The sequence below is a fragment of the Silurus meridionalis genome, chromosome 10 (assembly GCF_014805685.1).
Source record: "Silurus meridionalis isolate SWU-2019-XX chromosome 10, ASM1480568v1, whole genome shotgun sequence".
NCBI classification, from domain to species: domain Eukaryota; kingdom Metazoa; phylum Chordata; class Actinopteri; order Siluriformes; family Siluridae; genus Silurus; species Silurus meridionalis.
Window position 1 is genome coordinate 14,143,790 of NC_060893.1, and position 6,141 is coordinate 14,149,930.

Consider the following 6,141-nt stretch of genomic DNA (forward strand, 5'->3'; position numbering starts at 1 on the left):
CCTTGTCCAGTCCCTATGCATAATATAATTCAATTACCCAACGGTATTTAAGTAAAAGTTTTCTTTGGTACATTTTTATTTATAATCCGTCATAACTCTTATGCTGTCATAGTATAGTCAAATGAATTATTCTGCCAGTTTTTATGTGGGAATTTAGACGGCCAAGAACAATTCTTAGTCGCACAACAGGAGTCTTTCAAAAGTACCAAGTGCTAAACAGAAGATTTCTTTTGCACAGCTGTGATTCATTCCAGTTTTATGAACATGATGCTTCATTCGTTTTTTTGACACATTGTATTGCAATGATGCGGCTTTGTTTTGTTCTTTATCCGTTTCCAAACCCCACCACATGCAGCTGCAGCCTTGAACTTAAAACAAGGATAATTACTATAGTCAAAAAACTTTCACAAAGACCTGTTTGTCGTGATTTCTAGAGAATAAGCGGTGATACTGACTTACTCCAATTGTAGCATGTTGATGTGAACCGCATATGTTTTATGTATCTTTGTCACTGAATGTAAGTGATCAGTTTCAAAGAAACCATATGCATGCCAAGTTCTTATATTTCTGCTGCTGGACTCTGTAGGTGGGAAGTGATGAGAATGGCTATTTAAGATATATAGAGATTGCACATGATAGCATTTATTGTGTGGGTGCCTGTGTGTGTGTGTACATGAAGAATTGAACACAGGGTATGTGTGTGAGTGTGTGTGTGTGTGTGTGTGTGTGTGTGTGTGTGTGTGTGTGTGTGTGTGTGTGTGTGTGTGTGTGTGTGTGAGGGAGTGAGAGGGAGTGCATTCCTCACACTTAGTCATGGGTCAGCTCTGTGAGATGACTGGATTTATTTTCTATGATCAGCATAAGTTTCTCTTTCATCTCTGAGCTGAAACGAGCTCCACACAGTGTGGAGGAGGAAGAGTTACAAGGTCAGGGGTTGCATGTGTGTCCAGAGTTCCTGCACTCGTCCATCGCAACATAAATTCTTTTTAAAAAATGTCTTAATGATAAGCCATATATTTTGTCTATGGAAGGGTATTTATGGACTCTGGCTAATCTAGGTTATGAGGGGTCCTTTTTTGTTACAATGACCAAATGACCTTTTAAAATGACCTTCTGTGGTCATGTGATCCTTTTTGTTTTGCTATAAATTTGTTACCAGAATATATAGTGATATACAGTATGTTTTCATAGTAACATCTTTGAAATTAGCCTTCTTTATAGCCAAAACCTATTTATCAGAAATCATATTCGTTGCTTTAAATACAAAAGCTCTGCATTTTATCTAAGTTTAATAAACCAGACTGCGTGTCTGTGAAGAATGCTGAAATCTTCCCTAGACAGATTTTGTTCTTTTGCCACTGTGTTTAGAGGTGGAGCAGCGTAGGTGATGACATTCCCAAGAGGCCCCAAGAGATGGAGGTGGGAATGGAGTAGAGAGACAAGAGACTGTTAAGGCTGTAACAATGCCAGAAGTAAGCATGTGAAAAGAATGCAGACCAAATGTGACGCTATTTGATACAGCTGTGGTTGTCTCATCTTAATGTTATCATCAGACATGGGAGATTATACAATAAAACCATTTTTTACTTGTAGATATTTACAAAGCTTCAGGATGTTAACGCTGTGTTGACTGAGTGTACTTCTCTTTGGAACAAACAGTTTACACAAAGTAACAACAAGCTTGTGAATTCTTGATCATTCACAATGTCATACATTTTAGTGTGCAGCATATTTGCTGTGGCCCATCCACAAAGAACAAAAAGAGGTTGCAAAAATATATATTCAACATTTAGATTCCTGTATTGCCATTGGTATCTACTATAATAAAAAAATCTCAGGGACAGGACTAAAGATCGTCTTTTTTTCTGGAATGTTTGAAACATTCCACTTTTTATTTTGTGAACAATAGCACTTCATTCATTTTTGACCATTTTAGTAAAATTCAATGGTTAATAGATTATTGTATAAGATTATTTGTACTATCGTTATGTCTCTGAAACAGTCCGAACACTCCAGTCAGTCACTTTAAGTATATCTGAAAACAGTGCCAGATGTTTCCACAACAATGCTCTTTTGCCTATGGAGGCTCATACCACATCATTGCCACATCATTTTCATTAAAACAATGTGGAATGAGCCACAGTGAGCAAATTTACACTGAGCATACAATGCAAGCAATTCAAGAATATAATTGCAATATACTTGCAACATGTCAGTAATAAGGTAATAAGTGCTAATCAGGGGATATAAAGGGTATCTACTTAGTATAGTTAGCTAATAATTTATTATCCCTTCTAATTGGCATTTTACATATCAGGACATAACAAAAAACATCTTGTCCTTATCAAGTCTTAGAATTAGCTAAATCTGATACCAGGTCATCTGATGCAGCACTACCTCACTTACTGTCTTGAACAAATAGCTCCTACCTATCTTAGGGGTGCCCAAAACTCCCCTAAGATAGGTAGGAGCTATTTGTTCAAGACAGTCATTGTCTTGTTGGAAAACAAAGTATGGTCCCATTAAGTGCAAACTTGCAAAAGCTGGTTAAGTGTGCTCCTCACCTTCTCCTCCTCTATGCTTCCCAGTGGAAACCACTCATTTAGGAACTGTTTGTTTACCCTCTCTACTTCTATCAAGGACACGGCAGTTTGAACAAAAACTCTCAAATTTGGACTCATCAGACCAAAGGGCAGCGTTCCACTGATACAATAACCATTCCTTTTGTTTCTTGGACCAAGCAAGTCTCTTCTGCAAGTTGTTCTTCAGAAGTAATAGTTATGTTACTGCAATTCAACCATGAATGTCTGACTAATGTAGTCTCCTCTGAACACTGACCATTGAAATTTGCCTGCCAATCTATTTAGAGAAACGTTTATGTATATCAGTAGTTTCTGAGGCTGGTCATTCTGATAAATGTATCCTCTGCAGCAGAGGTAGCTCAGTGTCTTCCTTTCCTGGGACGGTCATCATGAGAGCTTGTTTCATAATGGAATTTCATCATAGAATTAATAATAGAACAATTGACTCTGTTCTCACCGTTTCCTCTGCACAAGACAGGTGATGGTGTAAAGCACATTAAGAATGCAAGAAATGTCACAAATGAACTGGTGACAAGACAAATCTTTTAACTGAAAACCATTCCAGGTGACTACCTCATGAATCTGATGAGAGAATGCTATGAGCTTGCAGGGCTGTCATTAAAGCTAAATGTAGCTACTTTGGATACCTTCAATATTAATGCGCAATGTGCAATAAAGAACAAACACTGAAGGATAAGGTGTGTCCAAACCTTTGGCACTTCAAAACTTTGATTAGATAGATAGATAGATAGATAGATAGATAGATAGATAGATAGATAGATAGATAGATAGATAGATAGATAGATAGATAGATAGATAGATAGATAGATAGATAGAACTTTGTCATTGCATAGTACAGGTACACAGCAACGAAATGCAGTTTAGCATCTACCAGAAATGCAAATAGTAGCAATTGTGCAAACTGACAAGGGCAGAGAAATATGTTGTATAGCATGTCATATAACCCCGCCATTAGGGTTGCACAAGCCAGTGCACTCTTAGTGCTGGTCCCAAGCCCGGATACATGGGGAGGGTTGTGTTAGGAAGAGCATGCAGCGTAAAACATGTGCCAAATCAAGTATGCGGATCACTAATCAGAAATGTATACCGTATTAGTCGGGGCCTGGGTTACCAATGACCGCCACAGGTATTTTTAGCCAACAAAGTACCAGTGGAAATTGGGCTACTGTTGGCCGAAAGAAAACATGCAGGTAGTTGGTTTGAAAGAGGCAGATGTAGAGGACAGAGTAGTTTTGAGAGGGATGATGTGCTGTGGTGACCCCTAAAGGGGAATACAGCATGTGATATATGTATATGCATGTCCACAGCATGTCATACACAGCATGTCAGATACAGCATGTGATGTTAATTTTTTTTTATTACATTTACATTTGCAGCATTTAGCAGACGCCCTTGTCCAGAGCGACGTACAAAAGTGCTTTGAGTCTCTAGCAATGAATAAATCTACACTGGTACGCTAGATTACAAACTTAATATAAATATAGCTCTTGAATTCTTTAAAGTATATATATTGGTCTGAGTGTTATATAGTCATCATGATATGTACAAAGACTAGAGAATGAATAGGAAACTGATTTCACAGATATGGAAAACAGTACTTTAATGCCTTGAGGCTAGACATTCACTGAGTCATTATGCACATTACAGATGTACTGAGCTTGCTGAGATTTGCCTTGCTGTATACAACATAAACATTACAGCATATTCTGTATACAGCATATGCATTACTTTTCTTTGTGACAGGAAGTGTTCTAATTCATTTCTCTGTTTTCCCACCAGCTGTAACACAACTGCAGGCTGCACATATTTTATGTCTCAGACTGTTGGCTGAAGACACTTTAGTGCAGCTGGGGTGTTGAGAGCTAATTCTTAAAGATTTCATAAGCAGTAACAGAGTCTTTTCTCAGTGAGAATATGCTGTTTGCTTCCTCTGTGTTTTGTGTATTTGCTATAGTTTTTAAAGCTCCAATAAATATCCGCCCACCTACTGCTAATGTCCTTGACTGTGTACACAGAGTGGTCATTTCCCTTCACATGTGCTGCCCTTTGACTTCCAGCCTGAGGTAATTCTTCCTGTTTATATTCATACAGCGTAGCTAGGATCCGTCCATATTAATAGATATTGCTACAGGAAACATTGAAATCTAGACTTGACACTTGTGTTGCTTCTTTGCATTTTCTTCCTTCATGATAAGTCCATCACTCCCACACTTCCTCTATTCTCCCACACATACAGACACACAAAGCAGAGACTGATGATCCGCCGGTGTCCTAATAATGCTCTAACTCTTACTGTGGGCACGCTGCCACAGCCTGGATGAAGTGTAAGAAGAATGGATGCTTGTTGTGTTTTGTTTATCTCTATGTCAGGAACTTTATTCAGTTCTACACTGTTTCCCTATGTAAGAAAATGTTTTGTCCTACAAGCCTCTCTTCAAGTCTACTTGAACAGTAGGATCATATCATAATGCCACTGATTTAGAAAAAGAACTGCTTACTGGCCCAGTAAAAGCCTTTTAAGCAGTATTTCCAGTGGAGTCTTTTGTTTTTCTAAATATCCACAAGAGCTTCTCTTTCAGTGTGGAAAAGAGGCATGGGTGTTGTTAACAAGACTGGACACTAAGGATGGATAAAACATGTTTCCCTTGTACAACATGTCATTATCGAGAACACAGCACCACTTCAGTCCTGAATGGTGTGTTGTTTGCCATGGTAACACTGTTAATAGTGTTGCTGGGGTCTGAGGAATTGAATTAGTTCTATGTGAGTGTGTACATGTACGCTGTAAGGCACAACAGGAGACGCTGGACATGAAGGGGTGAGAACTTGTAAGAAATATGTTTTTGTGGAGTGCTTTCCATGATTGAAACACAGGAGAAAATTCAAGTAGGTGATGTTGAGGATGGTTGTCATTAAACAATGTGTCAACACAATTTCCTAAAGAATATACAAATGGATAGAAAGTCACTCAGCATACACATTTACCACATGTATGTAATTCTACCACATTACATATGGCAGCACATCAACTAGTGTTTGTAGAGTGCTTATTTCAATTCAATTAAATTACATTTTATATGTACAACTCTTTTGGCAGTAGATCTTTTTAATAAAGCATTTGTACAGACATCTAGATATCTAGATTCAAATCCCTAATGAACAAGTCAGAGGCAAGACAAAAGAAAACTCTGTTGGAAGGGAGCTTTTTTATAAGGGAGACATATTGAGGGGAAACAGATTCAGCGTGGAATTCGTCTTATTGTTTGTAACACCAGTTAGTGGGATTATAAATAATTTATATTCTACAACTGTATAATTAAATACAACCCCATACCAACCTTAAGACCAGCACAAATGTTGGATTAGTGTAGCAACTGAATACTAAATACTGGTTTGACAGTCACTGGTTTTAGTTTTACAGACTGTAACATTATTCTAGAGCTGCTTTTCTATCATGGCTGGTATCTTGTGAAAGTCCCAGAACTACACAAATCTTCCAAAAAATCCTCATTCTGAATCTTTCACAGTGGAGTACACA